Source organism: Trichosurus vulpecula, chromosome 5 (assembly GCF_011100635.1).
Source record: "Trichosurus vulpecula isolate mTriVul1 chromosome 5, mTriVul1.pri, whole genome shotgun sequence".
In the NCBI taxonomy this organism is placed as follows: domain Eukaryota; kingdom Metazoa; phylum Chordata; class Mammalia; order Diprotodontia; family Phalangeridae; genus Trichosurus; species Trichosurus vulpecula.
Window position 1 is genome coordinate 118,949,842 of NC_050577.1, and position 12,198 is coordinate 118,962,039.

Sequence of the window (12,198 nt, forward strand, 5' to 3'; positions counted from 1 at the left end):
CATCTGTAAAATGAGCTGGAGAAGGAAATGGCAAACTACTCCAGGATCTTTGCCAAGAAAACCCTAAATGCGGTCACAAAGAGTTGTACACAACTGATAAACAACTTAAAAAAATAGTTTACAAAAGTCTTGGATGCAAAATTCGAAGAGAGTACATCAGAATTAAAAGATTACTGGATTTGGAGTTAGAGAATTTGAGTTCAAATACCAACTCTACCATAGTACTGTGTGACGTTGGGTAAGGATATAAACTCTTTGGGTCTCAGTTTCCTTGTCTGTACAATAAGGAGTCAGACTAAATAATGTTGAAATTCCCTTCTGTACCTAAATCTGTGATCTCATTTGATCACTGCAAAACCCCAGGAATATAAGCATCTTTACAGGTGATGAAATTGAGCAGCTCGGGGAAGCTAAGTGACTTTCCCCAAGGTCACAGACCTCATAAATCATGGAGCTGGGATTTGAAACCAAGTTTTCTGACTCCAAATCCAGTACCCTTTATACTATGCCACGTAGACAAAATCACATTGGCAATTAAGTTCAGGCTAGAACCCAGATGTCTTGACTTCCACTCTAGTGATCTCTCCAATATCTAAAGCGTACATATGTTATTGTTATTCGTACATATAATTCTTTGAATTTATATCGACTTTTTAGTCTGCTAAAAACCTTAAGGTATCCTTCCATCTGTACTTGTAGAGTTGGATTTTTCAGCCTTAATTTCATCTTATTAGAGGAAGAGGCATCATTCTCCCCTGTCATCCACATGAAGGTCATCATAGGTCATAGAAGGATTCAATGATACATAACGTTCATGAGGCATGCACCCGTTTCTCACTCATATCACACATAGACCACTAGATTTGGAGGAGACTTTCAGAGGTGCTAAAGCACAACATTTTACACTTACACATTCATTTTATAAGTGAAGAAATTTGCCCCTTTTCACACTGTTAATTTAGCTAGTTTGTCACTACAACCCAGGTCCTCATCTTCCTGGTCCAGGATCCTTTCCAATACATATGTCTCGGCATGTTAAGATGTTGTATATGTGCTATCATGATTTGCACCCACCCATATTTTGTGTAATATACAGGATTCACATTTTATTCATTCCATTCCTATCACATCCAGGCACAAGCAGACAGAAGAGCACTCTTAGTCTGTGTTTCTCACATAGTGAAGACGAATCGTTAAAAGGACTGAACACTGGACTTATAATCAGAAGTCCTGGCTCCAAACCCCGGCTTTGTACTTATTGTGGAATCTTAGGCAAGTCATTTATACTTGCCTAACCAGGTGAAAAACTAAGGCACGGATTTTCAAAGTGACCTGCCTAGTGGGGCCATGAAAGGGCTGAGATCACAACCCAGAGAAAATCAATCAGACCAACAAAGAAAGATTCAATTGCTTGCTGAGGGCACAGAAAAACTGATTTCCCTTCAGGAGAAGCACCAGGGCAGATAGTGATAATAATAGCTTCCATTTATATGGTATTTTATGGTCACAAAGTGTTTTCACATACTGAATCATAGAACTTCAAAGTTGGAAAGGACCCCAGAGGCATCTAGTCCAATTTATCTATGCCTGAAAAAGGATACCCTGGACAACCCACCCAAGAAGTGGTCATCCAGCCTTTGCTTGAAGATCTCAAGTGAAGGGTAACCCACTCCCCATTGGGGCAACTCATTCCACTTTGGGAGAGCTGTAATTGTTAGGAAATGTTTCTCTTTGTAACTTTCACTTACCATTCTTAATTCTACCCTGTGGATCCCAGAAGAACAGGTTTAATCCCTCTTCTATAGTCATTACCCTATCTTATTTGATCTTCACAACAACCCCTGTGAGGTAGCTGGCAAAAGTATATTGTCCACATTGTATAGGTCAAGAAACCGAGGCCAGAGAAGTTGAAGGATTTTCTCAAGGTTGTAGAGGTAGTAATAATAACTTCTGTTTACTGAATGGTTTAAGATTTTCAAAGCACTTTCCCCACAACAACCCTGTACCAAGATTTGTATCCCCATGTTATAGATGAGAAAACAGGTTTAGAAAGAACCACTGAAGTTGATAGAGCTAGTGTGAGAGCCTGGACAGGTGAGAACCAAGGCTGAGGCTCATTCCAATGCATTGCTCTGCTCCACTCAGCTGGATGGTTCTTCATAACTCTGAACTCATTAATGTTTTTAATACCAGCGGGGTTGGGGGAAAACAGGTGGAGGCAGCTGTGACAATCAGGCTTCTGGGGTTCAGGACAAAAAGGTGGGCTATTTTTTTTCACTTTTAACATTTACCTTTAACCTTCAGAAATTCATAAAACGGTTGTCCACACTGATTTAGTAGATTGTGATCCCAGGGATAATCTGAGATTGAACAATGGGTTTCTTTTCTGCCTACTTTTCTCAGCAGGTTTTCCCCCATCCTGTAGCGAGGCATCCTCCTTTTATATCACTAGGCCTCTTCCCCGCAGATTTTTTTTGCATCTGCGAATTTCTTAGAATCATGGGAACATCAAAATTAAAAGGGACCTTATCTAATTCACCTCAGTTAAGTTCCACGAGCCTGAATTAAACACCTGCTGGGTACCAAACACTTTGCTAAGGCTACAGTGGAGGTGGGGGGAGGTGGGGAGTGTGTGTGTAGATGGAAGACTTGATAGAACATAGTCCTTGCCCTCCACATGGATCTCGCCAAATAGTAATGGGACATGGCAAATGCACGAAAAGCTATAATGCAAAAATCATCCATGATAAGCATATAGGGTAGATTCTTCTGCAAAGTCTAAGCATTTTGGGAAAGGTCAGTTCAATAATAAATGCTGGTTTAATTGAATAAAAGTCATTACCAACTGAAGATAAATCAAGGAAGATATCAAAGATAACGTGGCACTCACATGACCCTTGAAGCACTATTTCAGCGGCATGGGAGAAAAGCATTCCAGGCATAGGAAACCTGAGCAGAGGCACAGAGCTGAGTTGGCATTAAATGTGGGCAAGGGTTGGTAAGAAAGCCAGTTTCACTAAAGCATATAGTACAATATAGGAAGGGGAGTCATATGACACAAAGCTGTAAGGGTAGAGTGGCCCCAAATAATAGAATGTCTTGATACTTTAGAGGTCATCTAACCTCCTTAGTCTTACTCTCCTCTCCTTTCTTCTTCCCTTCAACAGACTTCTTTGTGGCATCAGCTTTTTGTTATTTTTAATCTTTGAGTCTGCCATTCTTAGCCTGACTCAGAATCTTATTTCACCTAACCAGTCTTGGTTTAGGGGTTCACTGTTACTAGAACTCTCAAGTTATTCAATGGATTTTTCTTGAGTATTCTATGTTTCTTTTCTGTATGTTTGGATTTAAAAATATTTTTTTTCAATACACAAAAATGTCTTTTCTCTCTGTTTACCACCTTCCCACTCCTGAAAGAATACAAAAGAAAAACAAACCCTTTGTATCAACCATGTATGGTCAAGAAACAGATTCCCACATTGGCTATGTCCAAAAATATGTCTTATGAGTCCATCTTTCTGTTAGGAGGGGAACAGCATCCTTCATTATCAGTACTCTGGAACTGTGGTTGGTTATTTTTTTTTAATCAGAATTCTTAAGTTGTTCAAAGTTGTTTATTTTTATGATGTTGTTAGTCTATAAATTGTTTTCCTGGTTCTGGTCACGACACTCAGTATCAGTTCGTGCATCTCCCCCTACATGCCTCTGAAGCCATCAGGTTGGGTAGGATTTTTGGTTTGATAGAGCTCAGAAGGCTCGCCAGATCTCTAGGCTTTTCAAAGTCCCTGTATTGGGTATCTAATGGATAGCCAGTGTGGTATCCTTATGCCCTGTCCCACATATGTCATTCAGCTCATGGAAATGTGTCACATGCCAATCAGTGGTAAGTCTCAAATGGTAGAGTATACTTACATTAAGCAAAATATTTCCAAGGGTGTTGCTAAAGGCCCTTGATTGTCTTCATTATAGATGGCAGAGGGTCCCTTACACTGGATCCAATAATGGTTCCTCATTTCTCCCTCACCAGCTCACATAAGTTGTGGAACATAGATGCTTTTGAGGTTATTCCATTCTGTAGGGTTTTTTGTGAAGCAAAACTACTTCCTTGATCTTCTTGTATTTCCTTTCCTAATTATTTTCTATCTCTAGAGGAAGTTTTAGGACTTCCTCAATTTAGTGACCTTTTAGACATGACTGTGGTAAGGCAGAGGCAGCTAGAGCTGTCAAAGTGTTTCTCCTCTGTGTTTGTTCTCTGGTGTCAATGGCAGCATGCTGTGATGGAAGCAAACCTGCAATCTTCATGACACCTGTCTTCAAAAGAATGTTGAGCACCAGAGCAGCGAGTCCCACCACTAGGCACATGGAAGCAGTGGGGGCCATGCTATAGAGCATCCATAGAGATGGTCCTATACTCTGTCTCTTTCTGATGGGACACACTCTCTGGCCTTTTGCTAAAGGGCATGCATAGCCAATGGCTCTTGAGCCCTCTTCTCTTTTTCCTCTACACTATTTTAGTTGGTGATCTGATCAATTCCCATGGATTCAATTATCATCTTTATGCTAATATTTCTCAAATATCCTTATCCAGTCCTAGCCTCTGTTCTGACCTCCAGTTTTGCATCTCCAACTGTCTATTAGACATCGCAAACTGGGTGTCTTGTACATATTTTAAACTCCACACATCCAAAACTGAACCTATTATTTTTCCCTTTAAACTTTCCCCTCTTCCTAATTTCCTTATAACTGTTGAGGTTACCACCATCCTCCCAGTTACTCAGGTTCACAATCTAGGTGTCATTCTTGACTTCTCAATTCTCTCCCCCGCCCCAACCCCCGCCATAGTCAATCTATTGCCAAAGTCTGTCCATTTTACCTTGGTAGCATCTTATGAAACCCCTTCTCTCCTGTGACAGTCACCACTTCAGTGTAGGCCTTCACCACCTCATACCTGGACTTTCTCAATAGCAGGCTGGTTGTTCTTCCTACCTAAAGTCGCTCTCCACTCTAGGCCATCCACCAGTCAGTAGGCAAATTGAGTAAAGTTCAGTTCTGACAGCATCAATACCCTACTCAATAAACTCTGGTGACTACTTATCATCTCTGGGATTAAATATTAAGTTGTCTGTTGGGTATTCAAAGTCCTTTATAAGCTGCCCTCTCTTCTTCTCCCATTGCTCCCCCTGCCAACTGATCTAGCAACACTGGCCTCCTTGCTGTTCCTTAGACAAGAAGCTCCGTTTCTAATGCTCTACCTCCCCTACTCTACCTTCTAGCTCCCCAGCTTCCTTCAAATTCTAGCTAAAATCCAACTTTCTACAGGAAGCCTTTTCTGTCCGCCTTAATTCAAGTGCCTTCCCTTTGTTGATTATTTCCAATTTATCGTATATGTAACTTGTTTGTACATAGTTGTTTGCATGACGTCTCCTTCATTAGACTGTGAACTCCTTGAGAGCAAGGACAATGCCATGTCTTTCTTTGTATCTCCAGAACTTAATACAGTACCAAGCATATGTGAGACACTTATTGCCTGATTGATGGCTCTTTGTAGATTCTTTTGACTGAGGGACCTAATGTTGAAGGACTTGCATTTTGTCATGTGAAGCAAATCCTTATTGGTCCCCAGAACTGGGAGATGTATAACATAGGATTGGCTACTGAGCTAGGACAAATGCACCTGTACACTTTAAAAGAAGAGGACAGTCTCTGCTTCTCCCTTCTTTTCAGTGTCTCACTTTTGATTCTGCCAGCTCTCCCTTGGACTTCCGGCCAGGGAGGGAAGGGGATTTCCCTCTCTACCCCCACCCCTCGAGCAGGTGTCATGGTAGCAGTGAGAACACATGCTCATCTAAGTGACCCTGAGACTGAATTTCAAGTTCCAGACTGCCTCTTCGGGTTTGTGTTTCTTTCCTTTAGTACTGGTGACCAACAACAGTCCTGAGGAGTGGATACTTCTAGCCTTGACAGAGATGTGCTGTACACATACTGACCCTCTTTAGAATACAAGCTCTTCGAGGGCAAGGACTGTTTTTACTTTTTCTTCTTCTTGTTTGAGATGGCATTTTGTCCAGATATACTATATTTTGATCAAACTAATCTGTGTAAAACCATTAGGCAGCCAGCCTTATTTCACCTTTCATATGGTATATTCCTGATGCTTAGAACAGTGCCTGATAAGTAGTGCTTAATAAATCCTTGTGGATTGATTGGTGGAGAACATAAATAGTCCTCCTATACGTGCTAGCGACTATGTGATATATTGAGTAACTTTCTACAAAGGACTCTATTAATCCCTTTTAGGGGAGCCCCTAGAGATGAGACATATTTAAATTTTGTTTAAGAAATTTTCCCCAGAATCCCAAAGTGGGGTGGCACAGTGAGCCAGATGTGTGAGAAAAAGCCTGATCTCTCTTCTTTTAGTAGTCAGGCTTCCCTAGAACTGAGTCAAGTCTGCCTGAGTCCAGAAAGTGACACAGGGTGTCATATCCCAGTGTGATGACTAGCTAATACACCATGTGAAATGTGAAGCAAAACTGACTGCCTAGTGGTTTTACACAGATTAATTAGTGTGCTCAAAATATACTCTATTGGGACAGAATGCCACCTCAAACACAACCAGCATGCTCACTTTGGGTAGAGGGAAGATGTAGGTACTTCCTTCATTCTGGAATACACTGGAATAAAAGACAGACATATAAATTAAAAATGGACAAATAAAAGAGAACACATAGCCAGCAGCAGAACGCTCTGGTCACGCTGTCCTTACCCTGGCAGCTCTTCCAGGAAAAGGCAGTGGAAGTTATTTAATTTGATTCTATAACTCACTGAAAGGAGATTGTCCTGAATGTCAGTTGGGGAGCTGGGCAGTGCCTGCTGCCAGTGTAACAATGGCCTCTGTCCCTAGGACCCCTTAGTCAAACCTGTACCACAGGGCAGTAAGAAAGCAGCACAGTGTAGAAATTAAGAAGGAGTAACAACGAGGTCCAGCGTCAGATGACTGCATTCCAGTCTTAGCTCTGCCGGTACCTTATAGGTGACCTTGGGCAAGTCAGTTAATTTCTCTGAACCTCAGTTTCCACTACTTTTAAAATATGATGTATGAACTAGATGATTTCTATCATTCTTGGAGCAGGAAGGAATGGGAAACTTCTGAAAAAGAGAAATCCCAAAGAGGATTGAACACCTCTAATTCACTAGACCAAACCTGGAGCAAATCACTTACCCTTTCTGAGTCTCATCCTCTGTACTTTTAAAATAGCAATACTGCTATCAGCCTTACCCACCTTACAGGGTTCACTAGGGTGAGGATCAAATAAGATAATGTATGAGAAAATACTTTGTAATATAAAGCGCTATAAAAATGTACTAATTGTTTCAGCAGACTTCATTATTCCAAGAGGAGATCTAGGTGGGGGAATGAATTGTAATTGGATTGAGCTCATTAGGAAGAAAATTAATAGTGGGTCCTAAGATTGGGGACAAGGACACTTGAGCAATCCCTAAAGACCAGAAAGCAGGGGCTGAGATTTCTTTTTCCTTCAAATTGAAAATCTTTTCATGAAGAGGCAACTCCAACCCCTGTACATAAATGATAATAATATCTAGCATCTATGTAGGTAGCACCTACTATGTGCTAGGCACTGTGCTAAGTACTTTCTCATCTGATCCTCACAACAACCCTGAGAGGTAGGCATTATTATTATCCCCATTTTATAGTTGAGGAACCAAGGTAAAGAGAGGTTAAGTGATTTGCATAGCAAGGTCATAGCAAGTAAGTGTCTGAGACCCAACTTGAATTCAGGTCTTCCTCACTAGAAGCTCAGAATTCTGACTGACCACTTTTCCACTTAGTATAGCTGCCTTGGAGTAAGTGGTCGAAGGATAGGAGCAGTTTTCAAAGGAAGAATTGCAAAATATACATGACCATTCAAGAGCATGCTTAAAATCACTACTAGTAAGAAAAATGGAAACTAAAATAACTTTTAAAGTTTCATTTCATACCCTACAAATTGGCAAGTAATGCAAAAAGCCAACAGGAAGGGACAGTGTTAGGAAGGGTTATGGGAGAACAGATATACTGCTGGTAAAACTGTGAAGTGATCCAGTTGGTCTGGAATTACAATAATAATACCTGGCATTTATATGGTACTTTTAGGTTTACAGAGCACTTTACAGATCTGATTTCACTAGATTGAACTGTGAAAGAAAAGGGGCTAACTTGTCCATACCCTTTGACCCAGTGATCTCACTACTGAGCATAGCAGGGTAGGCACTGGAAATTTGACTTCAATGATAGATGGAACTCCTGAGTGTTCAGCTTCTGCAGATCAGTACCCTTTTTGCAACTTTATTGTCTTAGAGTGTTACCTAGAACATGGAGAGGTTGAATAATTTGCCCCAGGTCACAGCCAGGATCTGTCAGAGGGCCAGACTTGAATCCTCTCTCTGTCCACTATTCCTTGCTGCCTTTTATTGGTCAAGGACGTCAGAGGTAGAAACAAAGGTCTAATATATACCAAATTCTCCATGATCGATCATTTAATAAACATTCATTAAACATTTTCTGTGTACCAGGTACTGTTCTAAGTGCTAATGACAGAAAGAAAAAGTTAAAATAGTCCCTGCTCTCACTCTCAGGAATGACATTCTAATGGGAAAGACACTAGGTACATAGAGAATTATGTGTAAGATATATACAAAGTAGATACAAAATGATCTTGGAGGTGAAGGCAGTAGCTTCTGGGAAGACCAGGAAAGGTTTCTTGTGGAATGCGGTATTTGAGTTGAGTCTTAAAAGAAACTGGGGAGTCTAAGAGGTAAAAGTGAGGAGCGAGAGTCTTCAAGGTATGTGGGAGAAGCCAGTGCCAAGTCATAGACTAAAGGTGGAGTATCATGTTTTAGGAATGGCAAGTAGTTTGGTAAGGCTGTGCCACAGAAGGTAGAGAGGGGATTAATGTGTAGGAAAAATGAAAAGGTAGGAAGAGATCAGGCTGTCAAGAGCTTTAGGTGCCAAATAGAGGGATTTCTATTTGATCTTGGAGGTAATTGGGGGCCACTGGAGTTTATTGAATAGAGGGATGCCATGAAAAACCACTTTGGCAGTTAAGTAGAGGATAGATTGAAGTGGGGAGAAACTTGAGACAGCTCAACCAACTAGGAAGCTGTTGCAGTAATCCAGGTGATGAAGGGCTGAACCAAGTCTGTCAGTTTGGGAGTAGAGAGAAGGGGTCATATATGAGAGATGGAAATTGAAATGACAAGATATGCAAGTGATTGGATATGTGCGATAAGTAAAAGTGAAGAGTCAAGGATGACCTGGGTGACTGGGAAGATGCAGTGCCCTTGATAGTAATGGGTAAATTGAAAGAAAAGTAGGGGGGAGAAAATAAGTTCTGTTTTGAACATGTTAAGTTTGAAATGCTTATGGGATATTCAGTTGGAAAATTCTAATAGTTTATCATATGGGATGGAAACTTAGATCTGGGAATCATCTGCAGAGAGATGATAATTTAACACAGAGGAGCTGATGATCAAATCACCAAGTGAAAGAGTACAGAGAGAAAATTAAAGAAGGTCCTGGACAGAGGTTTGGGGTACAGCTTCTGTGATCAGGCATGACATGGAGAAGATACAGGAAGGGAAACTGGGAAATGGTCAGAAAGGTAGGAAGAGAATGAGGAAAGCAGCACCCTTATTCATTGAAAACTTGAAACAAAGTGGATGTCCATCCATTGGTGAATGCTGGAAAAACCATGGTTATATGAATGTAATGGAATTTTATTGTGCATAATATTATTGATGCCACCCACTGAATTTTCTCTTGCCAGTGGACTTTGATGACTCTGGAAGAGAGGGTGGGGCTAATGACTGTTTTGTGCAACTCTGCCTCACTTAAATCCAATTCATGCATGAGTCAAGACTTCATTCTGTGATATCATTAGCCCTCTTTGAAATGAAGGACAGGCAACATTGTACAGTAAGAAATGGTGAACCTGAGGAATTCAGAAAAACATGGAAAGATTTTTATGAACTGATAGTGAAATAAAAAAAAGCAGAAAGAACAATGTAAATTTAAAAAATCACTAAAAGAAATCTGAGCTCTGGGTAAAGGAAAAATCAGTGATGGTCTTAAAGAACAGATAATGAAACATACCTCTTTCCTCAAAACAGAAGGATGGAAGACTACTAGGGCAGAATATGGTATACATTGTATTTTTGCTTCATTATTGCTTTTTGTTTGTTGTAAGAGAAGGTTCTTTGGAGATGGGAAAATGTTGTTTACAGAAATAACTGTGAGGTAAAGACAACAGACATCAACAAAATGTATTTTTAAATAAAAAAGAGGAAGTTTGAGTTTCTATAAATCAACAGATACATATACTATGGAATTGTAGAGGATCACTGCTTAGGTGCCTCTCAATTGAATGCCTACCATATATCCAGAATGATGTAGCACTAGGCAGAAAATAAAAGTTGTACGAGACACAATTGCTACTTACAAAGAACTCTAGATCTAGATGGGGTCAGAGGAGAACAAGACAAACACACAGGGAAGAGTACTACATATGGTTCAAACTATCAGTATTATATCATATTCATCAGATTAGCTAAATTGACAAAAAGGAATATGACAAATGCTAGAAGGGTGGTGGAAAAACAGATACTTTAATGTACTGTTGGTGGAGCTGTGAACTAGTCAAACTATTCTGGAAAGCAATTTGAAACTATTCCCCAAAAGCTATTAAACTGCATACCCTTTGACCCAATGATGCTACTAAATCTATACCTTAAAGAGATCAAAAAGAGAGGAAAAGGACCCAAATGTACAACTCTTTTTGTGGTAGCAAAGAATTGGAAAATGAGAAGATGTCCATCAAATGGGAGAAGGCTGAACTAATTATGGCATATGAATGTGATGGAATACTATTGTTCTGTAAGAGACGAAGGGGATGGTTTCAGAAAATCCTGGGGAAGCTTGTTTGAAGTGACGCAAAGTGAAGTGGGCACAACCAGGAGAAGAATTTATACAATAACAACAATACTGTAAGGATAATCAACTTCGAAAAAGTTGAGAAGACTGATCAATACAATGACAAACCACAGTTCCAAAAGATTCATGATGAAACATGCTATCTACTTCCAGAAAGAAAGCTGATGAACTTGAGAGTGGAGATTGAAGCGTATTTTCTTTGTTTCTCTTTTTCTTCTTTCTTCCTCTTCTTTTCTTCTTTCCTTTCTTCCTTCCTCCTGTAATGGTAATCAGGGTGGGACTTTTTTTTTGTACTGTTTTCTGTTTTGGAATACTAAGGTAATCAAGTACCTTCTAGTCTTGCTTTTCAAATGTAATGACAAGCAAAGTGGGACTTTTTGCTGTTTTTTGTTTAAGTACTTCTCAGCACTGAGGTAATCAAGTACCTTTGACGAGTCTTGCCTTATTTCAATAGGGAATCTTTGATTGAATCAAGAGTCTCTAATGACCTGCTTAAGAAACAAGAAAGCCTAGTTCACATGGGTTTGAGTTGCATGGTTGTGACACCCTTTGATCCTGACAAGGCTATATATGATCTGAGGTTGGTGTTTTGTTTTGGGACTCTCACTCACTGGAAGAGTGTGTGATTTGACCAGATGAGACTCTGGATAGCCGTCATGGAGCTCCCTGGCTTTGAAAACCCAGATGTTGGAGCTTCTCTCTCTGGTAACTGTTTATCTATTGCTTGAACAGACAGCTAGAAGCCTGTCTGCTGATTTTTGTTATTTTGCTGTTTATATAATTTCTGCTTTTAATTTCTGTTTGCATACTCTCTGAAGTTCAGGGTGCTAGCTTTTTCCTCTGAACTAAGTGAATGATATGTGTATGTTTAATTAAAGTAAGATTGTAAATGCTTTAAAGTTTCTTTCCTTAGAAAAGCAGATCAAAGAACCTGTGTTAGCAGCCCTCCTATGTGCTGGTGTTATTGTCCTTACACCTCCGCAGCAGCTGCAAGCAGCTTTCTTGTTACACCTTGTTGCAACAATTCGGCTAGCAGCTGTTGTGGGGGTGAAAGAGCAACACAAGCCCAACAACTAGAATGCTGCCAGCACAGGTTCTTTTGATATGCTTTACTAAGGAAAGCAATGTTAAGGGGTAAACAATCTCAATTTAATCTAACATACAAATATCATTCACTTAGTTCGGGGGAGAAAGCCAGCACCCTGAACTTC